Source organism: Dermacentor albipictus, chromosome 1 (genome assembly GCF_038994185.2).
Source record: "Dermacentor albipictus isolate Rhodes 1998 colony chromosome 1, USDA_Dalb.pri_finalv2, whole genome shotgun sequence".
NCBI lineage: Eukaryota > Metazoa > Arthropoda > Arachnida > Ixodida > Ixodidae > Dermacentor > Dermacentor albipictus.
In genome coordinates this window covers 485,470,329-485,497,023 of record NC_091821.1, presented here as the reverse complement: position 1 = coordinate 485,497,023, position 26,695 = coordinate 485,470,329, and the positions used below count along the sequence as shown (strand labels likewise).

General features: G+C 50.6%; 1 protein-coding gene across 4 annotated transcripts in view; it reads left to right on the top strand.

Moving 5' to 3' along the window:
* The window catches only part of LOC135912575 (juvenile hormone acid O-methyltransferase-like), a 100,168-nt gene that overhangs the window by 30,906 nt on the left and 42,567 nt on the right, over positions 1 to 26,695 (top strand). The gene's annotated exons all lie outside the window — the stretch shown is intronic.

Below are 26,695 nucleotides of genomic sequence, written 5' to 3'. Positions count from 1 at the left end.
CAGGTTCCTGTCAGGGCAGTTGACGTAGTTAGGCTGCATAATTCGGTCGCTTCACAGAACTCGTGGAAATAGGCAATAGCTGTTCCTTGTGCGATGTGTTGGAATTCATTACCGAAATTTGTAAGTGCGACATTTGCACGGCCATCGCTTAACTGAACAAGGCCCCGAGCCACGCAAATACCTTTGTTGAAAAGGAGCTCGATGTTTCCATTGGCTATGCCTTCGCGGTCGGAAAATCTTTCATTCTCCACAAGAACCATTATACTGCAGCGTGGCGGCACAGTTACGTCATCGTCAACGACGCGCAGTGCAGCGAGACGTCGCTCCTCCGATTCTTCCACAGGTATAGCTTGTTTTGTCGAGAAAGATACACTGGACCTACGTAGGTTAATTATGGCACCGTTAGCTTGTAGAAAATCCATTCCCAATATAAGTTCCCGCGAACATTCTGGCAGTACAATAAAGTCAGAAACGTAAGTGAAGCCTTTTATCGTAAGTCTTGCGGTGCATCGGCCAAGGGGCGTAATAAGATGGCCGCCTGCCGTCCGTATCTGCGGACCAGTCCACTTCGTCACAACTTTTTTAAGGCGCTTCGCCATCTTGAAGCTTACTACCGAATAATCAGCGCCGGTGTCGACTAAGGCATTCAGCTCGCATCCATCTATTATCAACCGCAAATCTGACGTAATCGTTTCGTTCCTGCACCTGTAGACTGGAATTATCTCGTCACCGCACTGGAATCGCGTTGGAGGATCTTCGTAACTTTGGTTATCAGCGGCCTCACCTCCACAGGTCGCTTGCTTCAGTTTTCCTGGTGTGGGCTTGGTGAACGACGCCTAGGCAATCTTGGAGACGCGCGTGGGCTAGGCGATCGGTAGCGCATGGGTGACGGTGATCGTGGTTGACGTTGGCGAAGAGTAACGGGGCTTTGGCGCGTCGACAGGTATTCTTCGATCTCCGCTGGCCTTTCACCGTTTCGGGGGCATGGTGCGCTTAAGGGAAAACCCCTTAACCCAACTTGACGGTACGGGCAGAACCTATACAGGTGACCCGCTTCTCGGCAGTGGAAGCACAGAGGCCTACGCTCGTGGTCACGCCAGACGTCACTTTTCCGGGGCCTTTGTTCCACAAAACGAGGTGCACTACGTGCTAAAGGCTGATAGGCAGCCGGTGGTTCCAGTAGACGAGGTGCACTTTGTACTGTCGACGGGTAGGGAACGGTCGTCGCAACTGCTCCACTACTGTGTACCGCAGGTTGCCTGAGTACGTCGGCGTACGTTGGGATGCGCCGCGTCGGCTGTGGCTCACGCTCTGGATCCCGTATGACGTTCCTGAGTTCGTCCCGGACAACGTCGACGATAGATAGTGCAGCTGGAGCCTGAGGTGTCTGAAACTTGTTGAGCTCTTCCCTGATCACTGACCTGACAAGCTCCCGCAGGGCTTCCAGGTCATTTGGCAGGCCTCCAGGGAAGACATGGACAGGTGCGCAGCTTGCCTCACGGTTGTATTGCCGAGCCCGCTGTTCCAGCGTCTTTTCGATGGTCGTTGCTTCACACCTGAACTCGGCAACCGTGCGCGGTGGGTTGCGGACGAGAACTGCGAAGAGTTCCTGCTTTACCCCACGCATGAGATGGCGCAGCTTCTTATCTTCACTCATGGTGGGATCAGCACGCTTGAACAGGCGGGACATGTCCTCGATGTACATCGCCACGTTCTCGTTTGTGAGCTGATTCCTGGCTTGAAGTGCGATTTCAGCCTTTTCTTTACGATCCGTGCTGGCGTACGTTGCTAGCAGTTGTCGTCGAAATTCCTCCCAAGAGCTCAAAGAGGGTTCGTGGTTTTCAAACCACGTTTTTGCGAAGTCTTCCAACGCGAAATAGACGTTACGGAGCTTCTGTCTCTCATTCCATTCATTAAAGCTCGCCACTCTCTCGAACAGTTCCAACCAATCTTCCACGTCTTCGAACGAGTCACCATGGAATGTTGGCGGCTTGCGAGGTTGGCTTACGACTAGCTGTGCCGGTGTTACCTGGGTAGTCATTGTGGCGGCGTCCGTTGTGGGAGTTTCTCTTGGCAAGAAGAGAAGAGGGCCGAATTCGGGCGAGTCACCTCGAAGACGGCGGCTGGTCCGCTGGTGTACAGGTGTCAGTTCAACGGGATGGACTCGTGGGTTGTCGGAGCTACGCTGACTTTCGTTCGTGGGGCTTCGACTCATACCCCGCACCTCCACCAGAAATGTAACGATGTTAATAAAACAAGGGTATTTATTAAAGGCGAACTTGTGCCCACAAGTAAAAGTCACTGCGGTCCGGCAGGAATCCGCGGCAGTCGCGTTCCCAAACTGGGCTCGAAAAACGTCTTCCTCTTCTCGCGTGACACCTCGTGCGCGTGGCGCATGCGAGCCGGGTCCAACTGGCTGCCCGTGCCACGAAGATCGCTGCCTGTTGTTGATTAACATCATCATCACTGTACGGCGTGCACTGTGCCCAATGCAAAGGGCGCACAACTTGAATGTCACCAAGTTTGTCGTGGCAATATATATATATATATATATATATATATATATTGTACTGTAAAATAGGGAACAGTGGGGCTGTGGCTAAGAGAGAGGGACAACGACGACGAGAAAGAACAACCTTGTTTCGGTGCTCGGTCGGCTACACTACCTCTCGCTGCTCCAACGTTCTAGTCGCGAACGCTTACTGCTCAAAGTGCTTCGCGACATTTGGTGGAAGGTGCTGGACTTATTGCCAACCTGGAACTCCGAAGCCGAACGATCCCTGTCACCTCTCCCATGCCTGAGGAGACTAGCCCTACCGCGCCACCCATGGCACCGCCTCCAGTCATCTGTCCTGGTGCGCCACGCCAACGGGATCCTCCCATATTCAATGGAACTGACGATCATGACGTCGAGGACTGGCTCTCATCATACAACCGAGTGAGTGCCCACAACAAATGGTCTGATGCTGACAAGCTTGGCTACGTTCCTTTCTACCTTTCCGGGGTCGCCCATCTTTGGTTCCGCAACCATGAGGCTGACTTTTCCACCTGGTCAGCATTCCGAACAGCACTTCAAGAAGTATTCGGTCGCCCTGCTGTGCGCAAACTTCGGGCTGAACAACAGCTTCGCTGTCGTGCCCAACAAAAGGGCGAAACTTTTACGAGCTACATTGAAGATGTAGTTGACATCTGCCGGCGTATAGACCCTGCTATGACCGAAGATGGCAAGGTCAAGAACATCTTGAAAGGCATCGAAGACGACGCCTTCCAAATGCTCTTGGCAAGGAATCCTCAGACGGTCAACGACATCATAGCGCTTTGCCATAGCTATGAGGAGCTGCGCAAACAGCGGCTTTCTACGCGCCGAGCTCTCGCCCCGGACGTCGCGCTTTCAGCTCTGAGTGACGGCGTCACTTCGGCTCCTTGCAGTTCAGAACTTTTCGACAGCATCAAGCAGTTTGTACGAGAAGAAGTGGCGCGCCAACTCTCTCTTCTGCCAGTCGCTCCGGCCTCAGAGCCGCGTTTGTCTCCAGATCTCCGTCACCTGATACAAGAACAAGTCGCTAACGCAGTACCACTTGCTCATCAACCGCCTCCTACGCCTGTGCCACTTACGTACGCTGCCGTTGTCGCCAATCCAAGGCCTCCTTCTGCAGGTAATCAATCCGGACTTACCAGTGCCTTTCCATCACCTCCGCAAGCAGCTGCAACATATTCTCCTGCCCCCCCAAGCAGCTACTGGCCGCCACAGCAGCCCGTGCGCCCACCTCGCCAATATTTCAGACAGTCTACGCCCGCTGTTCTTAATCCATGGCGCACCCATGACAATCGGCCTATCTGTTATTCGTGTGGCCTACCTGGGCATGTAGCACGGCTTTGCCGCCGGCGTGGATGGTATCCTTCGGGTTCTCCGAGGGCACAAAGTAACGGTTTCGACTCTCCGTCCCGTTCTGCTACCGCCGCTCAGCCCTTCGAAGCCTCGTCTCCTCTTTCCCGACCCTTCAATACCCGTCGGTCTCCGTCTCCCCGTCGGCGTTCTCTGTCGCCGCTTATCCGTCGTCCTGAAGCTATCCGAGAGGAAAACTAAAGACCGCAGTTCCAGAGGCAAGAACTGCGATCTCAGCGAACTCCTCAAGACCTCATTTATTTCCTGCGAACATCCTTGAAGTTTATGCAGAAGACATTGCCGTTCATGCGCTTGTAGACACGGGAGCAGCAATATCAGTGATTTCGGACCAGCTTCGTCTTACCCTTAGAAAAGTCGCGACGACTTATTCAGCCATTTCCTTACGTGCAGCAAGCGCTGCGCCGATTGAACCCTTAGGGAAGTGTACCGTGCGTGTTGTTATAAGCGGCGCTTTATACCATGTTGAGTTCGTTGTTCTGCCTCGCTGCTCCCATGCCATGATTTTAGGATGGGACTTTCTGTCCTCTCATCATGCCGTTATAGATTGTGCCCGTGCTGAACTCGCGCTGTCGCCATTCGGCACCAACGTTTTTGAAGATACTGATGACACTTCCAGTCGTGTGTTCGTCACCGCCGACACCGAGATTCCTCCATACTCTGCCGCACTTGTACCCGTTTCCTGCGTTGGGTTTTCCAACTCCACAGTTCTTTTCACGCCGTCTGAGCTTGTTGCTCGCCGCCATCCTTTCTTGCTTCCTTTTGCCCTTCTTGCCATTCGACAAGGTTCGAGCGCACTTTATGTATCGAACCTGTTTCCTTGCCCTGCCAGGCTAGTCCACAATGAGTGTCTTGGTTATGCCGACGAAATCGAACCAAGCTTCCTTTACGATGTGCCTGACGACCCGTATTCTCCTCCGGTTGACGCTCTGGCCCTTCAAGTTTCTCCTCCCACGCCGCCGTGTGACCCAGCATTTTACCAGAGTATTGATCCCAACCTCACTCCAGCGCAGCACGCCCAGATCGTCCATCTTCTAGACCGCTTTCGCACGTCATTCGACCTACAACAATCTCGCTTAGGCCGTACTTCCACTGTTGTCCATCACATCGACACCGGCAACCATGCGCCTTTACGCCACAGACCGTATCGTGTATCCGCCACGGAGCGTAGCGTGATCGCTGAGCAAGTTGCAGACATGCTCCAACGCGGTGTCATACAACCTTCGCACAGTCCCTGGGCTTCTCCTGTAGTGCTGGTAAAAAAGAAAGATGGCACAATTCGCTTTTGTGTGGACTACCGGCGACTTAATAAGATCACACGCAAGGACGTTTATCCGCTACCCCGTATTGACGACGCGCTAGACTGCCTCCAAGGCGCTGAATTCTACTCATCCTTAGACTTACGATCCGGGTACTGGCAAGTGCCAGTGGCTGAGTCAGACCGTCCGAAAACGGCCTTCATCACACCTGACGGTTTATTTGAATTCACCGTGATGCCATTTGGACTGTGTAATGCGCCTGCCACATTTGAAAGAATGATGGACAACATCTTGCGCGGCCTCAAATGGCAGATATGCCTGTGTTATCTGGACGACATCGTTATCTTTTCACCGGACTTTTCTTCCCACTTACTTCGACTTGAACGCTTCCTAAAGTGCATCGCCGATGCTGGCCTCCAGCTTAACTTGAAGAAGTGTCACTTCGCTGCCCGGCAGCTGGTCATCCTCGGCCATGTCGTCTCGAAAGAAGGTGTACTTCCTGATCCGGCGAAACTACAAGCTGTTGCCCAGTTTCCCCGACCAACGACTTTGAAAGAACTGCGCAGCTTCATTGGATTAGCGTCATAATTTCGCCGTTTCATCCGCAATTTTGCCACTATAATTGCACGTTTAACGCAGCTTCATGGTGGCCACAACCTTTCAACCTGGTCACGGGATTGCGATAACGCCTTCACAAAGCTGCGTCGTCTCTTGACGTCACCACCAATCCTGCGCCATTTCGACCCCAGCGCTCCAACTGAAATACACACGGATGCCAGTGGCGTTGGCCTTGGGGCCGTTCTCGCTCAGAGAAAGGCTGGCTTCGATGAGTACGTCGTTGCCTTCGCCAGTCGTGCACTCACTAAACCTGAGTCGAACTATTCTGTCACAGAAAAGGAATGCCTCGCTATAATTTGTGCCATAACCAAATTCCGTCCGTACCTTTATGGCCGCCCGTTTGACGTCATAACTGATCACCATTCGCTGTGCTGGCTGTCATCCTTAAAAGAACCGTCCGGTCGTCTTCCTCGATGGGCCCTTCGACTGCAGGAGTATGACATTCGCGTACTGTATCGTTCTGGCCGAAAACATTCGGATGCGGATGCCTTGTCTCGTTCGCCACTAACAGACGAGGCTAGCTTCCCGAAAGCCTCATTGTCCGAGTCTTCCCTTGCTGCCACGGACATTCTTCTGGAGCAGAAGAAAGACCCATGGATTGTGTCCATGCTGCGTTTTTTGTCCAGCCCATCGACACCCACTAACAATCGCGCATTACGTCGCCAAGCACATCACTTCTCCATTCGCGACGGGCTCCTGTACCGTCGCAACTACCTCCCGGACGGCCGCAAATGGTTGCTTGTCATCCCGCGACACCTGCGTTCGGATATTTGCGCAGCGTTTCACGACGATCCCCAGTGCGCGCATGCAGGGGTACTGAAGACATACGCGCGTCTACGCCTTCGTTACTACTGGCGGGGGATGTATCGATTCATCCATCATTATGTCCGCTCCTGTTTGGTTTGCCAACGCCGTAAAGATCCCCCTCGTCGTTCAACCGCCCCATTGCAGCCTCTGCCTTGCCCAGCACGTGCTTTTGATCGAGTAGGCATCGACATTTATGGACCTCTGCCAACCACATCAGATGGCAATCGCTGGGTAATCGTGGCCATCGAGCATCTTACGCGCTATGCGGAAACTTCCCCTTTGTCCAGCGCTTCTGCACGTGACGTCGCCTGGTTTCTCCTGCGCCACATCATCCTTCGCCACGGAGCTCCCAGGGAATTACTCAGTGACAGAGGCCGCGTCTTCCTCTCCGACGTCATCGAGGCTCTCCTCAAAGAATGCCGCATCATTCATCGCACCACTACTGCGTATCATCCGCAGACTAATGGCATGACCGAGCGCTTTAATCGCACTCTTGGTGACATGCTGGCCATGTACGGTGCATCCGACCAAACCAAATGGGACCATGTCCTACCTTTTCTGACCTACGCTTACAACACCGCCACGCAGACTACCACGGGATTTTCGCCCTTCTTTCTCCTGTACGGACGCGAACCTTTTTCCACCATGGACACTATCCTTCCGTACCGCCCTGACCCCACGGAAACGACTACCCTATCCGAAGCTGCTGCACACGCAGAAGAGTGTCGCAAGCTTTCCCGTATATTTACGTCAGAAGACCAGCAACGCCAGAAGCACCATCGAGAAAGTTCCAATGCTCCTGTATCATATGCTCCTGGCTCGCTAGTGTGGCTTTGGGTTCCAGCCTCTACCACTGGACTGTCACCGAAACTCGCGTCGAAGTACCAGGGCCCATACCGCGTGATCAAACAAACGTCTCCAGTCAACTATATTGTGGAACCCCTGGAGCTACCTTTGGATCATCGCCGCCGTGGACGCGAAATTGTGCATGCCCAGCGTCTCAAGCCCTACTATGATCCGCCTGTGCTGGCCTACCCGTAGGTCACCGGGACGGCTTCCTTTTCCGCGGGGGAGATAACTGTACTGTAAAATAGGGAACAGTGGGGCTGTGGCTAAGAGAGAGACAACGACGACGAGAAAGAACAACCTTGTTTCGGTGCTCGGTCGGCTACACTACCTCTCGCTGCTCCAACGTTCTAGTCGCGAACGCTTACTGCTCAAAGTGCTTCGCGACTATATATATATATATATATATATATATATATATATATATGAGTGTGTAGGTGTATGTACGTGAGGCCATACTTGGAAAGTTTATCCATCGCTATAAAAAAAGTTGTTTATGGCATTTGATTTTCCTGCCCGCAACCGACCTTTCTCAAGCCTAAAATGGACAGATTATATAAGAATAAAACCAGATACAGTCTACAGAGAGGCAGTCTCCACTTTTGCTCCGCCGTCACCTGACTTATTCACACATTTAATCGCCGATGACCTTACTTCCGCGCACCGCTCTTAGCTCCTTAACCTGCTTGCCCAGTTCTGTTCTTTTGATATCGCTCAGCCTACTCTGGTTCGCACGTCAACCGTCAGCCAACACATCGACACTGGCTACAACGCGCCATTGCGGCAGCACGCGTACTGCACTCCGCCAAGGAGCGTCAGGTGATCAGTGAGCACGTGGACGACATGCTTCAGCACGGCGTCATTTGGCCTTCCTATAGCCCTGGGCATCACCGGTGGTTCTCGTCACAAAAACGATGGTTCCATTCGGCTCTGCGTCGGTTATCGCCGTCGTAATAAGATAACGCGAAAAGATGTCTCGCTCTACCGCGCATTCAAGACGCTGTGGACAGCTTGCAAGGCACTGCATTCTTCTCTTCGTTGGATTTATGCTCGGGCAGCTGGCAGGTCCTACTGTCAGCAGTTTTTCGCCCTAAAACTGCATTCATTACTCCAGATGGATTATACGAATTTAATGTGATGCCATTTGGCCTATGGAATGCACCGACTACGTTTGAACGAATTATGGACAATATCTGGCGCGGCCTAAAATGGAGCACGTGTTTATGCTAACTCGACGACACCGTTGTGTTCGCCCCTGATTTCAGCACGCATCTTTTTCCCCTTAGGCAAGCGTTGACGTCGTTGACCAACGCAGCCCTGCAACTGAATCAGAAGTGCCTGTTCGCCGCTCGCAATCACACAATTGTAGGTCACGTCGTATCACAAGACGGCATTTGCCCCGACCCATCAAAACATCGCGCTGTGGCAGAGTTTCCTGAACCTAAGACCCTAAATGAACTCCGTGCCAGTATCGGCCTATGTTCTTACTTCAGACGCTTTGCTCGCAATTTGGCCTCGATTATACCACCTATCACACAACTCTTAAGTGGCACCAACGACCTATCCTTCTGGTCTTCTGCATGCGACACCACGTTGGTGGCCTTACGCCGTCTCCTGACGTCGCCGCCTTACTGCGACACTACGAACCCACCGCCCCAACTGAAGTGCATACCGATGCCAGTGGTATTGGCCTTGGCACTGTCCTTGCACAGCGCAAGCTTGGCTACTCCGAGTACGTTGTTGCTTACGCCAGTTGTGCGCTGGCCAAAGCAGAACGCAATTACAGCGTCACAAAAAGAAAGAATGCCTGGCCATCGTTTGGGCACTCGGGAATTTGCGGCCTTATTTATACGGCAGGCTTTCAATGTGCTTACTGACTATCACGCCCTTTGTTGGATATCGTCTTTAAAAGACCCGTCTGGACGCCTTGCCCGCTGGGCTCTGCGCATTCAAGAATACGACATACACGTCATATACCGCTCAGGTCGCAAGCACACAGACGCTGACGCCCTGTGCCAGCCGACGCTGCCTCCCTCTCCACCATTGAGGCAGTATTCTAGGTCGGCATCAACACCTTCGCAACAGAACAACGCAAAGATCGTTGGGTGGCCTTTCTTTTGGATCTCCTTTCTCGCTCGCCTGCATCTCCCATCTCCCGCTCCATGCATGGCCAGGCTGCCCATTTTGCTGTCCAGGATAACCTCTTGTATCGACGCAACTACCAGCCCGATGGTCGCAAGTGGCTACTGGTTATCCTTAGGAGTTTGCGTTCCGACATGTGCGCGTCTTTCCACACTGACCCATAATGTGCACGCACAGGCGTTTTTAAGAGGTATGAGCGCCCGCGGCAACGTTACTGCTGGCGAGTAATGTCTACTTTTATCCAAACGCTTGTCCGCTCGTGCCCGCAATTCCAACGCCGCAAATCTCCGCCTCATCGGGCCCATGGTTTATTACAGTCGCTTCCGCGCCCTGCTTGTGCCTTTGGCCGTGCGGGAATTGACCTGTACAGGCTGCTACCGCTAACACCCGCTGGCAAGCGATCGATTATTGTCGCAGTTGATCACCGTACGCACTATGCTGATACCGCTGCTCAACCTGCATCGACCGCCAGTGATGTTGCATCCTTTCTGCTCCATCGTTCTATTCGTCCTGGCCCACCTCGGGAGCTGCTGAGTGATAGAGGCCGCGTGTTTTTGTCGCAGGTGGTTAAAGCTCTGCTTGCTCAATGCCGCATAGTTCACCGGACCACCACGGCGTACCATCCTGAAACAAAAGGGCTTAACGAAGCGTTTCAATCGCACCCTTAGTAATATGGTGGCCATGTACGTTTCAACGGAGCATACAAACTGGCACATCAACCTTCCATTTGTCACGTATACATATAATACGGCTACACAGAATACTACAGTGTTTTCTCCATACTTTCTTCTCCACGGTCGCGATCCTTCCCATACCATCGATACGGTTTTGCCTTATACACCAGACACGTCAGAGTGTGCTCCTGTTTCAGCCGTCGCCCAATACGCCAAGGAATGCCGCCAATCAGCCCGAAAGTTCACCTACGCCGACCAACAACGAAACAGACGCTACGAACCCGACCTTCACTCCCGGCATACTTGTCTTGTCACCCGTGCCTTCTACCAGGCCTGGACTTTCGACAAAAATTCTCTCGCAGTATGATGGACCATACCGCATCGTGGAACGCACCTCTCCGGTCAACTATGTCATAGAGCCGCTTACACCGACGTACGACAAGCGCCGCCGTTGTCGGGATGTTCACGTTCACCGCCTGAAAGAATTCTATGACCCGCTGGTCTCCACGTCGTAAGTCGCCAGGATGGCTCCGCTTATGCACCGGGGGTAATTTTAATGAAGCAGAGCACAAGAACAAGGCCAGCCAGATCGTCTGTTCCATGCCTGTAGTGCAACCAGTGGGCCAGCCGGATCGCCAGTGCTTAGCACGAGTGTGAGCCGTATGGGCAACCAGCTGTTCCTGTTCTGCGTCACCTGCCTTCTCGGTTACGAACAGACGCTACCATATGAACTGTTCAATACACCCCATTACACACCGCTCATAATATTAGGCGATTTCAACGCCCAGTACTTGGCCTGGGGTTATCGAAAATGCGCGAAGAAAGAAACTAAGCTCTAGCAGAGCGGCCAAAATCATGGTTTGACGTTTCTAAATGACCCGCAACGGCCTACAAGCATGAGGAACAGCTTTAGTCGTAATACTTCACCCGATCTTACTTTTGTCAGAAATATTGAAAATGCCATATGGAAAAACACAGACGCAAATGTAGGGACTAATCACTACATTATCACTTCCAGAATCTCCTCTAAGGGATAAAAAAGATACAAGCCCGAGATCAAGCGCACCAGATGAGACGCTTTCCGCCACATGCTCGACAAGCGCGAGCCTATGCAAATCACTAACCCCAAAAAATGGGTATGCACTCTGGTTCAGGATGAAACCAATGCAACCACAGAATTAAAAGAGAAAGACGTTCCAACACCGCACGCCAAATTAATTCATTTGTAGATGCACAAAAAAGCCTTCAAAAAGCTGGCTTGCACAAAAGCACAACAGAAATCTGCGCAAATGGATAGCACAAGTAGAAAGGCAAATTGAGCAATACCCACACTTGCTTAGCCAAGAACAGCGAAATTAATTGTGCGATGGCTTAAATGTACAACCAGGCTTTAAAACACTTGGTTTCTACTCAAACGACAATTTGACTCAACCCAGACCAAAACGGCTTCAGGAAAGAATTTCAAAATGAATATTAATTCGTTCCCGGGGACAATGACGCCGTCATCAAACAACTGAAAGATTATTATTTTAATGTCAATACGAACCCCCCAGCCTCTACTGCTTACACAGGACACAGCAAGGAATTTATGGATGCGGACATTGAGTGAGCGGAGCCTCGGGCAGTCCTACAGAAAATGAATACCACGGCAGCCGCTTGTGAAGGTAGTGTCGTCAACAAAATGCTGCGCAATTTAGTCAGTCATTCAATCGCCGAAATTACTAAGCCGTTCAACATTCACCGGAAAGCGGGCACATCTTCATCCTATTGGAAGCACGCCAAGGTGATATTCATACCTATAAACATTGCAAACAGCTAAAGGTGGTAAATATTCGTGCCATCTGATTAAAATCATGCTTAGGCAAGGTTAAGGAACACAATCTCAAACATGCTAAACGAATATGCAGAGAGGGTAGGTCTTTCTCCCCATACCACGGTACGTTTTAGACCCAACCTACCTACAGAAGACATGATGTGACAGATAAAAAATGACAAAATGCAGCCCACTCGGGTGAGTAGCCACGTAACATAACGGCATGAAGCAGGAAGATCTATTACGGCTGACGGAAGCTTTTTGCGATGAGCCGCACAGTATATTCTTTCCCGTACTACAGTCTCCGACTCTGCAACAAAGATAAAATAAATGTATAATCCGCCAAGAATATGAAATCGCACTAGGACTTCCGAGATACACCAACGTAAAGAAACTACTAAATCTAGCTGTTAAAACTAGGTGTGTAGCAATTACTACGATTGGGTGCCTGTCTAATTTTCCCTTTATAAATTACTTCCCTCCACCTTGCGGGCTTCCGCAGAACTATTACGCTAAAACTAGGTGTATATAACACTCTCTACGAGTTAGTAGAAGCTCGCAAGATCACACAGTTAGCTCGACTATCAAATATCGAAACGGTTAGAACTATTCTGCAGAGACTAAACCTAAGTCCCACTGTGAACTCTGAGGGATGAATTTCGCTGCCACAAATGCTTGAACGACAACTGGTAGTCAAACCATTCGCCAAAAACATGCTTTCGGGCAGATATTATGGAAAGTGGTCTGGCAGGGCTGAGGCCCTTCATAAGAAATGTAAACAGGACATTTTCTAGGCGTATGCTAATGCCGCCAAGGAGAACAAGAGGCACTATGTCCTGAGCGTAGCAGCTGGGGAATGGCGAATCACAAACGCCGCCAGCATTAAAGCACCATCTGCACTAAAAGCCGAGGAGGCGGCGATAGCTTTGGTCACCACGAACAACATTCACATGATCCTTAGTGATTCTAAAAGAGCCATGACTAATTTCGCTAAGGGAAGTATACATGCAAAACCATCAAGAATCCCAAGAAATCAATATCAAAACGACAGGCTTATCAACCTACTATGGCTCCCCGCCCACTCGGGGAATTTTGGGCATAAGGAGGCGCACAAAAAAGCCCAAGTTTTATCAAAACATGAGTCAGTTTCGCCGCTGAGGCGGTGACCTCATACAGTGACTTGACACATATCTATAGAGACACCAGGCGTATCTATCCACAGCCGGATCGCAATGTTATCAGGGCGCAGGTCGCAACCTTGTATAAACAGACTTCTTCTCCAGTACAGATAGACTGGCTATTTTACCAATCGAGAATTCCATGAAAATTACCAAAGTTGTAGTTCAGCGGTAGTTCAGGTGAACTGACTGCCCAACTTCACATTCTGTAGGGATGTGAGGGTCCCGCCCCCAATCGCTCCTGCTAGCTCCCTCAAAAGTGACTTCAGAGCCTCCGAACTGGAGAAGCCGCTAGCCGTCGGTGGCTGAGGCGAAGAGGTCGCTTCCAGAGTCGAGCCACTCTGAGGCCCAGCCGCAGAAAGTAATTTTCTGTAAATAAAGTTATCCCCACCGTCACCTTATCTACGTTGTAACTGCGCCTCAGCAAGGACAAATTTAAACGCGCCGAGCTTCTCAACGCGCTCGCTTGGCTGCGAGGAGTTCATAACTCGAAGGGCTGCTCAGCTTCGTTCAAATGCAAATTTATGCTCCTTATTTCACACACTAAATTTATACACTCAAAACGTTGCGGCACCTCCTCCCCAATGGCTGCGCTGTCACGTCTGCAATGGCGCGCAATCTAGACACACCTTTACTTAACCAGAATTGCGGAACCGCAGTTACGTCGGAGAAGCGTGCTCATCTCGCACTCCGAAGGCCTGGGTTCGATTACCACCCTAACAAAAGTTCACCCGATTTTCATTTCGAAAGTCATTGATTTACTTTGTTTACAGGAACATGTCTGAGGAATTTGACATCGATGCAAGCAAAGTGATACGTATTTACTCTTTGCGCCGTCGGCTATATTTGGCACTATCTTTGCGTCACGCCGACTACGCGGACGGATTTTCGCGTAAAGGGACATATAATGCATTCGCAGTACGCAGGGAGAACGCGCAGGGAGAACAAGATAGTGGTGTTCTAGCGCCGATCTCGTGCCCTCCGCTCTTGATAATGATCAGCATGCCATTCTCTTCCTTTCTGCATTACAATTGCCCCCGCCGAGAAAGGTGGAGCCATCCTGGTGATCTAACAGGTGGGGGCAAGAGGGTCGAAGTACGGCTTGAGGCGGTGCACGTGAACAACATCACGTCGACGACGGTCGCCTTGCAGCGTAAGAGGTTCAATCACGTAGTTTACGGGGGAAGTACGGTCGACGACGCGGTAGGGACCATGGTAATTTGGGAGTAGTTTGGACGACAAGCCAGCCACACAAGTGCTCCAGGAGCGAATGCTGCGGCAGGAGAGTGGTCATCATCGCGAGTGTTTTGCTGACGTTGTTGGTCGGCTGTAGTAAAGCGCTTGGCTAGTTGTGGGCAATCTTCAGCGTAACGGGCGGCTTGCGACACGGGCGTGCACTCCGAGGCATCTGGTGCGTATGGCAGCAACGTGTCGATAGTGTGCGTCGGCTGGCGACCGTACAGGAGGAAGAAGGGGCAAAACCCGGTTGTGACTTGCGTAGCTGTGTTATACGCGTATGTCGCAAATGGAAGAACCAGGTCCCAGTTCGATTGATCTGATGCAACATATGCCGCAAGCATGTCGCCCAGTGTCCGATTAAACCGTTCAGTGAGACCGTTCGTTTGAGGGTGGTAGGCAGTACACGTCCGATGTACAATGTTGCACTGCTGGAGAAGTGCTTGAATTACATCGGATAAAAATACGCGGCCACGGTCACTGAGGAGTTCGCGAGGAGGACCGCGTCGAAGCACAAAATGCTTGAGTATGAAAGAGGTGACGTCCTGTGCTGTCGCAGTAGGAAGAGCAGCAGTTTCGAAGTATTGTGTAAGGTGGTCGACAGTAATGATAGCCCATCGGTTTCCCGCCGTGGTCAAAGGTAAAGGTCCATAAAGGTCAATTCCAACGCGCTCGAATGGGTGGTGTGGACATGGAAGGTGCTATAATGAACCTGCAGCAGGATGCGGTTGTTTTTTTCGTCGCTGACACTCGTGGCAGCCGCGAATGAGCTTGCGGACAAAACGAAACATTCCGCGCCAGTAGTACCTTTTCCGTAAGCGTTCATAGGTCTTGAAGACACCGCCGTGAGCACACTGCGGGTCGGAGTGAAGGGAAGCGCAGATTGTAGAGCGCAGCGTTCGGGCGAGAACTAGGAGCCACTTCCTACGATCTGGCGAGTAGTTGCGCCGGGACAAGAGGCCATCACGGATGCTGAAGTGCGAAGCTTGGCGTCTCCGTGTCCGAGTGGTCGAAAGGGTGGGCGCCTCGGATAGCACGTCAAGAAGCAAAGTGACCCAGGGATCGTGGCGCTGTGCAGAGGAGATCGTGGCGACGTCAAGAGCTGACAATGGGTGGTCTATAGTGGATATGGACGCAGTTTCAGTGGATAGTGGTGACCTCAACAGTGCATCAGCATCGGCATGCTTGCGTCCGGAACGATATATAACGCGGATGTCAAACTCTTGAAGTCGAAGAGCCCAGCGGGCAAGTCGACCTGACGGATCCTTCAACGAAGACAACAAACATAATGCATGATGGTCCGTAACTACATCAAACGTGCGGCCGTATAAGGAAGGCCAGAACTTGACAAGCGCCCAGACTATTGCGAAGCATTCTTTCTCGGTGCCACAATAGTTTGACTCAGTCTTGGTGAGCGTTCTGCTGGCGTATGCGACGACATACCCTGCGAACCTAGGCTTTAGTTGTGCGAGAACAGCCCTGAGGCCGACACCGCTGGCCTCTGTGTGCACCTCAGTTGCGGCCGTAGGACCGTAGTGGCGCCGTATAGGTGGTGACGACAGGAGACGGCGAAAGGTGGAGAAGGCTTCGTCGCACTCAGAAGACCATGACGAGAGATTGGAGGCGCTGCTTAAAAGTTGGGTCAAAGGCGCAATTATAGAGGCAAAGTTGCGCACAAATCGACGAAAGTAGGAGCATAACCCTATGAAGCTTCGTAACTGCTTTAGAGTCGCCGGTTTGGGGAAGTCGGTCACGGCACGTAGTTTAGCTGGGTCCGGAAGCACACCGTCCTTTGATACGACGTGATCGAGAATTGTAAGTTTTCGAGCAGCATAGCGGCACTTCTTGAGATTTAGTTGCAGCTGAGCGGTCTTCAGACACGTAAGGACGTGGTTGAGGCGTTCGAGATGGTTTGCGAAATCTGGCGGAAAGACAACAATGTCGTCAAGATAGCAGACATATGTGCCACTTCAAACCCCGCAGCACCGAATCCATCATGCGCTCGAAGGTGGCAGGCGCATTGCAGCGGCCGAAAGGCAAGACATTGAATTCATATAGACCGGCAGGCATGACGAAGCCTGTCTTTGAACGGTCGGCCTCTGCTAAAGGCACCTGCCAATACCCGGAACACAAATCTAACGACGAAAAAAATCAGCACCTTGTAGGCAATCAAGGGCATCGTCAAATCTAGGTAAAAGGCACACGTCTTTTCGAGTGACCTTGTTTAGGTGCCGGTAATCCACGCAGAAGCAAATCGATCCATCCTTTTTTTTTAACGAGAACCACAGGGGATTCCCACGAACTTCGGGATGGGCGAATAAAGTCGCGTTTGAGCATATCGTCAACCTGGTCGGTAATAACTTGACGATCCGCGGTGTAGACATGGTAAGGGCGTTGTCGCACTGGAGAGTTGGAGCCGGTGTCGATATAGTGAACAATGGTAGAAGTTCGGCCAAGGGCGCTTAGGGCAACATAGAAAGAGTAGCGAAACTGGTAGAGCAGCTGGAGAAGAGCAGAGCGTTCAAATTGTGACAGTCCGTCTGCGATCGACGAATCGAATAGGTCGGCAGCTAGTACATCAGAAGTATCAAGAGCACTGACGACGTTGAGGCCGCGTCGAGCTGAATCTTGCTGTACAGAAAAAATTCGGCCTATATCAATGGGTTGCACTCATATAAGGGATTTACCTTTCAGCAGTTTGATAGGATATGGAAGAGGATTTGTGAGGCAGAGAGCTCTTGTTCTATTCGAAATAGAGAGGGTCGAATAAGGCAAAAGAAGTGGCTTCCGACTTAGAAGGATGCGTGATGGTTCAAAAAATACAGCTTCATCACATATGCTGTTGCAGAAGACGGGGAGCAAAACAGCTGCTGTTGGCGGAATTTGTCTTCTGTTACGACTATTTTCTGTGCGGCTTGATGATCGGGGTTGTAGGACTGGTCACACAACGGGAAGAGCTCCAGTTCAAATCTGGCACAATCAATAACGGCGTGATTATACGAGAGAAAGTCCCAGCCAAGTATGATGTTGTGCGAGCAGGATGAAAGGACAATACACTCAACAATGTAGTGCTCTTTAGCGATAATCAGTCGAGCAGTGCAGGCAGCTACAGGCGGAACAGGGTCTCCATTCGCTGTACGCAAAGACATCATCTCAAGAGGCATGGTCATGACCCGAAGCTTGCGGCAAAGTGTGGCATCTATAACACAAACGGCTGCACCGGTATCGACAAGAGCATATGCACGGGTGCCTTCTACAAAAACTTCAACAATATTCGACGGCAAAGTTTGAGGACTTGAGCATTTCGACAGTGCAGTTCTTGCCTCACGAACTGCGGGGGCTAGTTACCCTCATTGTCAGGGGCTGGTCGGCGACGCATGGGCGACAAGAAGCGACGACGGGGTCAAGGTAAGCGACGGGACGTAGGTTGCGAATAGTCGCATGAGGACGTGCTTGTTTGGGGACCCGAACTTTTATAACGAGAGCGGGGACGATCCATGTAGTTCGCTGAATGGGCGTCTCAGTATCCTGGCGCGCGACGGCGGCAGAATCGGGCGATATGTCCAGGGCCACCGCATGCAAAACAGATCGGCCGGTTGTCGCGCGTTCGCTAGGGATTTTCAGGGATGGGAGGAGCCCATGCCACAGACGGCTGAATCGGGGCTGCAGCAAACGACACACCATGGGGCGGTGAGGGCTGTTGAAGGTGCTGCCGGTTGCTGCTGAATGGGCACCTGCATGGCCTCAGAAATCTGCTCTTGAATGACGTGTCGAAGCACGGGGGCCAACGGGATTGGTTGCTGTAGTTGCTGCTGCTGTGGGAGCTCCTGACGCTGAGCAAACGGCAGGAGAGACAACTGACGGGCCAACTCCTCACGCACAAATTCTTTCATTTGTGCGCGAAGGTATGACTGGTCAGGCGTGATGTCCAGTGCAGCAAGTGGTTGATTGTACGTCTGAGACGAACGTCGTGTGAGAGCCCGCTGCCTTCTCAATTCGTCTTTCTGTGGCACAGAGTTACCACTTCAGACACAGTGCCAGTAGACTTCGCGAGAAGCATTTGAAAGACATCGTCATCGACGCCCTTCATAATATGCTGTATTTTGGCACTTTCGCTCATTGAGGCATCGGCGCGCCTGCAGAGATCGATTATGTCCTCAATATAAGCGGTAAAGGTTTCATTCGGTTCCTGGGACGTGTGCGCAGCCGTTGCTCGGCGCGTAACCTCCGCACGGCAGGGCGACCGAAAACGGCAGATATTGCCTCCTTAAATGCGGACCAGTTCTCAAATTCGCATTCGTGGTTCGTGTACCACAGCTTCGCCACGCCAGCCAGGTACGCTCGCGGTACTGAACTTAGCAGCATCATCCCACCAGTTGGGTCCACTAACCTTTTCGTAGGAGGACAGCCAGTCCTCGAGGTTCTGGTCTTCCGTACCTAAAAATAACGAGGGGTCTCGCTAGCGAACCGGGCCGGAGCAAACGGCGGCCGGGAGAGGTGGCGGCGGTTGGGCTGCGTCCGCTTGCATTGTCAAGTGCAGCGTGCAGGATCAGAGTTCCAGGGTGCCGGCGATGTGCTTACCCAGCACGATCCACCAAATGCAAGGAGGTTTATCGGACGAGTCGAACAAACGGGCGGTAGCTCGGAACAGTACGCAGAGAGAACAAGATGGTGGTGTTCGAGCGCCGATCTCGTGCCCTCCGCTCTTGATGATAATCGGGATGTCATTCTCTTCCTTTCTTCATTACAGCAGTAATAAATAAATACAGCAGACGCCAAAGACATTTCAGTCAATTACTTGCATACCTTGCCCGTCTTCCACAAATACAGTTTCTAAGGCAAAACACGCCTATCTCACGCACACAATATTTAAAAAAATAACAGTTTGAACAAAGCCAGGCACAACTCTCCTAGAATATAATGTTTGTATCTCAGAAAACAGAGTTTCACGTGGGTAAAATGTACCAATTTCGTGCCAAATATTTTTTTGTTCCATCTGCTTTTACTGTTATGATTTGGTCGTTCAGGAAGGATGGATGATGAAAAAGGAATAACAGAGCCAAAGCAATCGTTAGGTAATGAAGGTCTAAAATGCACTACCCTTCATGACCGTTCATGTTGCACAGAAATCTTAAAGGACAGGATCGAGTGGGAAAGATAGATACAATGTCAATCAAAGGTTTATCGCTGACCGTATGATGGGGTTAAATTAGATTCCTCATTCTTTACCTCTGAGACTTGAGAAATCCGCTACCACCTAATTACCTTCAAAATGGTGCAGCAGCCGTGGTCTACGGTGACAAATTCCGTATGCTACTGCTTGCAATAATATCCAGGCTCTGTTTCGCACATACTAAAGTATTTAGAGCTTTTAATCTGATTAATGTGATACTACACGCAGTTTCTGGTAGTATGTCCATGCCATTTAACCACTTTTACGTCACTTGGGTCGCGCGGTCGTTGATGGTCTATAGGTACAGCATCGGGCTCCTTTGCTGACGGAACCGCGTCCGAAACCAACCGTCGGACAAACATGTGCCCGTGGATATGTGCCAGTGTGTAGGTGCTGCTCTTCAATGAGCCTCTATTAAACCAACATGGGCCAGTGGGTATGTGCAGCTGGGTATGCGTCGTTGTTTCATGAGTCTTTTGCGCCAACCGTGGCCACTGCACATGTGTGACTGCATAGGTGCCGCTCTTGATAATGTCATCGTAACATATAAAACATTATATTACCATTTACGCACTAATCAGAAGATGAGTGCATGGCAGTAATGATAAGAGCATTACGATCTATCTATCTGTCTATCTGTCTATCTGTCTGTCTGTCTGTCTGTCTGTCTGTCTGTCTGTCTGGCGATCTTTCTCTGTCTGTCTCTCTCCACATATATATATATATATATATATATATATATATATATATAGAGAGAGAGAGAGAGAGAGAGAGAGAGAGAGGGCCTCGCCAGTTCTTCATTGCCACGCTAACGTTTTAATATCATCACTTCAGTAACGTCATCCCATTCTCGTTGCACCGGCTTTGTCCATCCATCGCCGTCATTCCTGGTTTATCTTTCCATCGTAATCACGCTCTCGTCATTCAATCGTGATTAAGCCACTGATGTAATGCCACAGTCGTCATTCAAGCTTCGTCGTCCGGCTGTCGTCAGGCCTTCCTCGTCATACCGTCGTTGTCGCGCCATCGTCCTCTTACACTGCCCGTGATACCATTCCTCATACCGCGCTGTCGTCGTTGTAGCATCTCCATTGCTTAGGAATCTATCTAATTGTCATCATGCCGTCGTTGTCACGCCATCTTTGTCGTTCCACCACGCCATTCCATCTTTGTCACCATCGTCGCCACTGTGTCGACGACGTCTAATTGTTTTCTGCCGCCAAATCTTTACCGACTTCTGCAAGCAAGCGCCATGGAAAAGTGGTACGATACCGGGATAGGTCGCATATAGTCGAAGCAAAGGATGTCCTGGAATGACCTCCACAGTTGTCAAATTTAGACGTGACTTTTGAAAACCGTGTGTCGACAAATTGATCGAATACTAATGCCATTGTTGTGGACAGTCATCGTAAGATGAGTTCAGCAGAACTAAGTGGCCGTGGCAGCTGAGGCTCGTTAATGCTGCCTAAAGAGAAATTAATCACAATCAGGTCTGCACTTACTGCGTGGTTGGCTATTATCCTAGTCTGCGCGACTACCACGGTCATATTTTTCCTAGCTGACCTCGTAGGGTCTCAGTCTGCTGCTTCCTGGGGTTTTACCTCAATACATCCCTTCAGTTCATCGCAGAGGTTTCTGGAATCATAACCATGGTGAGTTGGCGTGAGGCACCGCCAAATTGCGTGCCACCCTGCCGCTTACAAATCAGAAGTACTTTGACAGACTGACGTTTTGCCGGCCTTGACGTTATTAGGTCCGATCGCCAAGGGTGCCTGCAGGAGTCAATAAATATTTAGGGAAGTGTTCTGACGCGTTCGTGAGTTTTCGAACGCAACAGTTGTTTCAAGCGCCTAAAAAGCAAGCTCCCGTGCGGAAAGTGGCGCGAACATAACGTCAGAATTGCTCATTCGTTGCATGCTTGCGCTTTTCTGCATTTCTTTAAATAGTACTATTGCTTCAGGTGGCTGGTACGCATTTATAACACACGAAATGGCGCGCAATAAACAAGAACTGCAATGCATTGTACTGCACCAGCACCTGTGTTGCTAGTAATGTACTCTCAATCCATGTTCAAGAAGGCTCGAATAACTAGACACTCAGGTAGTTTTGTCATCGTTTATTTGGCATTATTGCAATTACTCGAAATAAGTATTTTATAATTGTTGACGCCTTTGTGCGCATATAGAAGTGTTAACGTTTCAAGGTGCGAGGTACTGCTAATGAAGGCTAGCTTATACTCTCACATGCAGCTTGAAGACAAGACAATCCAAGCAAGCACCATGACAAGCTACTTGTGTGTTGTCATAGTGTAGGCCTTGATCACACAAAATTGAGCATGAATACATTCAAGACCACAGAGGTGACGCTGGACATTTGTCTGACATGAGATCATGGGTAGCGAAAGTGTACCATCCATTCACTCCTCATGAAGGCGGAGGTCTGCCTGTTAAGCCAATAGGCTACGCTCCTAGTGTCGGGCAATGATTTAGTTTCTGTTTCGTCCTGATACCAGAAGTCGGCGGGAGACTTACGCACAAGGGATTTTTCCGATAAACAGAAAAGTAGTTTCGCTTAAAAAGCGAAGCAGTGATCTTACAACGACACAAAATGTGGCAGCTGCTGCTCAGTGTCGAAATGATTGGCTGTCGCCATGCTCTGCAGAAAATCTTTGAATGACTACACTGGGACACAGAGACGAAACTCGAGAGAGACGAAGTTTGCCACACCTGGGCTTGAAGCGGAACTGTCGATAAAAAAACAGCATTGAGCACGATACAAGTAAAAATATGATGGGCTCAGGAGCCCTCAGGTAATAACTATGCTAATCAGCTACACTACATTTATTGTAGCCCCTCACATGTGCTAGCGACCCTAGTCATACAAGCCAATAGTATAGAAGCAGTGCTTGAGGTGAGTATTCACTTGAAAGTCTTTATCTAGGTATTACGTGTGAGTCTTAATGACAATAGTAAAAAATAAAGCTCGAACTTTGCTGCTGGGTTTAAATGAAGCCGTTCGGCCTCAAGCGGGCTCACCAGGAGCCTCCATGTTTGGCCATGAAGTAGTTCAACATTCATTCTAATGCCGGATGTCTGCCAGAGACCTAGACGTGAATACAGGTTTAGTTAATGAGCGGCTGACTTGATCCAGAATGTTGAAAACATTGGCCTACGCATTTCATGATCTTTGCTAGAATAAAGGCGACTTTTAGACGCAAACTACTCAGCATGCTTGTACACGTTGCAGAAACAAATAATCAAGTATACAGTTATCTCCTTTCAACATGTCATTGATTGCAGCTACGAAGTACTACTCCATGAAAGTAACTGACCATTTTCTATGATGTAAACCATTACTTATACGTTAGTAATCATGGAACGTTTATTCTCGCACGACCATAGTAAATAGAATGGGCTGGCCTTTTTTTTAAGTACATCAGCTGCGCTCTTTCGCACGCGTATTTTCAACAAGAATTGCGTTTCAAAATTATCGACGGTCATGTCTACCTGGTTTTATTGTGACGACATCAAGCATCTGCGCTCAAGACTCTTTTTATGTGCGCGCTGGATGGACATACGGGCGCCTTGTAAAAAGATTGAGGTGGAGTGAAGCAACAAAGGTCGGGAAGTATTAAATGACAATGGAAAAGGCAAAGTCGAACCATAATATCAGTGTTCTGATTATTATGTTCTGATATTAATTCGAAGCCGTTGTATATGTAAAATCCGGGGCCGACAATGCACACCGCGATGCCTTGACGAGGAAACAAGTGATGAGTGGAGGGTTGTTTGCCTGAACGTACGAAACTGAGAGGGTCGTGCGTTGCACGACCCTGAAGGTTCTACGGGAATTCGCGACAAGTTTAGGTGCTCAAACTGCATCGCCGACTTGTCTTTTCTATAACGTAACATAGGCGCCATGATGACCAGGAGATATAGATTTATAAATGGTAACCATAGTATAACGACCACCGCGCGGTGATGACGACATGAGGACACTTAGATGAAGAGTGTGACAAAGCTGGCGTGACAACGGGTTGATAATAACGAGATGACAAAGCTGGAATGACGACGATGGCAGGGAGCGATGAGATATGGATGATGGCATAAAAGCAGATGCATGATAGCGACTGTTTGCTGTCGATATAATAACTATGATGACGGTGGCCTAATTACAATTTACTAACAGCAGTGTGATTACGATAATGATAAACAAGAAATTCTGTCGATGGATCGAGGAAAACGGTACAAAGACGATGAAAAGACAATGGAATGCCGTTACTGTAGTAATGACGATGGTAAAAAACAACGTTACAATGGTACGACGACAGTGGTACGGCGACGACTGTGTGACAGCGGTGGCTGATGACCGCGGCACGACGAGAGTGAGATTTCGTAGTTAGGATAACGACGATACATTACTGCGACAGCATAATGGCGAATTTATGCCGACGGATGCATAACAGCTGCATGACGACAATGGCGTGACGGCATTAAGACAATACGACAGCGGCTTGTATATATGATTGCAATCACGTGACGATGATGGCATGAGGGGAGTCGGCTGAAAAAACTGGAGTGATGACAGTGCTGTGATCACGACAGCATCACGACCAGGAAGACACACCTACTTGCCCAAGCTATTAGACAAGTTAAGCTACTGGGCTGAAGTTGATGTGACAACGACGTCAAGATGGAAGTCAGATTACGAGGCTGGAATGAATTGAACGACCATGGCGCCATTACGAAGGTGGCATGAAGAAGAAGAAACTTTATTAAAGTATAGTCCGGCAGTTCTTGCTGTGGTGGCCTCAGGTGACGGCTCGAAGTCCTTGGACTCGAGCGGCATCTTCGGCTTGCCGGACGGCTCAGAGCTGGTCTGCCGGCTTTGAACTTCTGATAGCCGCCTCCCAGCGGCGGCTTCGCCTACGGAGAAGGTCCCCGGCGGTATCCGCATCTGGGGCGGCGTAGGGAAGAAGCGAGCTCGAGCCTTCTCCTGCTCTGGCAACGGCCGCGATTATGGACGCGTCGCGAACGGAGCTGGTTTGATTACCGTTGTTGCCGGCATACTCCCAGAGCATGTGTCGCAGCGTTGCTCTTTGTCCGCATGTTTTACACGCCTCTGTTAGATATAAACGCGGATAGCAGTGGTGTAAGATAGCGGGACTAGGGTAGGTGTGTGTCTGGAGCAAGCGAAAATTTACGGCATCGTTCCTGTTCAATTTATCATGCGGTGGCGGGAATGTGCGTCTTTCGAGTCTGTAGTGTTGAGTGAGGTCTCCGAACGTGGTTAGGCGATCGCCCCACGCCCAGTGTTTCTTGTTGCTGTGTTTCTGTTGTAGTGTCCCGATCCGGCAGATCCGATGCCCCGCTCTCGGGGACGGAGGCGGCCCCAGAATCAGCGGCGGCTCGGCGTGTGAGACCTCGATCCGTGGCGTGGGCCGCCTCGTTGCCCGCGAGCGGAACATCGGTGTGTGCCGGGGTCCAGAGGAGGAAGACCCTAGAATTTTATCGTTGCGAGGGCGATGACGAGTCGCCGTCGTCAGAAATTTGGAGTATGCGGGCCGCTTCCTGCGAGACACGACCGCGCGCAAAGCCGCGGATTGCCGCCTGCGAGTCGCTGATCACGATCGCACCGTTCGGCACCGCGACGAGTGCTAGGGCTATCGCGGCTTCTTCGGCCGCCTCCGCGTGTCCCGTAGTCACCCGTGGCGCTCGCGAGGCACTTACCCGAGCGGTCCACAACCGCTATCGCGTGTGCGCTTCTCCCTCCTCCATATCGCGCCGCGTCTACGTACACCGCCTCGTTGCTGTTCCCAAACTTCTTCTGAAGGTCGCTTGCTCGTTTGTTGCGTCTCCCGGCGTGGTGCGTCGGGTGCATGTTCTTGGGAAGCGGCGGGATGATCAGGCGGTCGCGAACAGAGGCAGGAACCGCCGTCGTTTCTCCATGCTGAGTGTGGTATGCGATGCTGAGCGACTCGAGGATGCATCGACCTGCCTTTAACCTCGATAATCGTTCGTATTGGGCAACGTCGTGCGCCTCGATTAACTCGTTAATGGAGTTGTAAACTCCAAGCTCTAGAAACTTGTCGGTGCTCGCGTTGAGTGGAACGCCGACCGCCCTCTTGATAGCCTTTGGGATCATGCATTCGACTTTGTCCTTTTCGGACCCGATCTACCTCAGGTAGGGGGCAATATACGTTATGCGGCTTATCGCGTACGCCTGCACGAGACGGATCGCGCACTCTTCACGCATACCATTGCGTCTATTCGTGATGCGACGCAAGGGTCGGATCGTGTCATCTACCAAACGACGAAGTATTCGCACCGTCTCTCCGTTATGGCCGTTTGCCTGCAGGTATAACCCTAGGATTCAATTTTTTTCTACGTGCGGTACGGGAGTACCATCTGCCAATGTAATGCGTATTTTGGAATATTCCCGTTCCTCTTCGCGCAGGGTTTTACGACCTATCCTTGTGGGTTTGTAGAGTAAGAGTTCGGACTTGGTAGCCGAGCACTCGAGGCCCGTTCCACGCAAGTAATTCTGAACCGCATCTACTCCTGCGTGTAGCGTTCGCTCGACGTGACCGTCACATCCTCCCCCGGGAACCCAGAGGGTGATGTCATCCGCCTAGAGACTGTGATGTAATCCTTCTATTTCTGTTAATTTCTCGGGTAGACCAAGTAGAACTAAATTGAAGAGTAATGGTGATATGACGGATCTTTGCGGCGTGCCGCACGGACCCGTCTCAAATTCCGGGGATTCCTCGGTGGCATGAAAACGAATGTATGACCATTGTTTAACGATGATGTCGTGGCGAAGACGGTATTACGAAAGTCAGCCGACAAATATGCAGTAATGATGATGCAATGACACCGACGGCATCACGACCAGCAGTACCTACCTAGTGGCTTGATCTATCACACAACTTGACCCACTGCAACAGGTTAGAGGGCGTGACGACGACGGCACGACGAGATTCAAATCATGGAAATATAATGAAGATGATAGAACGACGACGACGGCATCATGAGAAGGACAAATA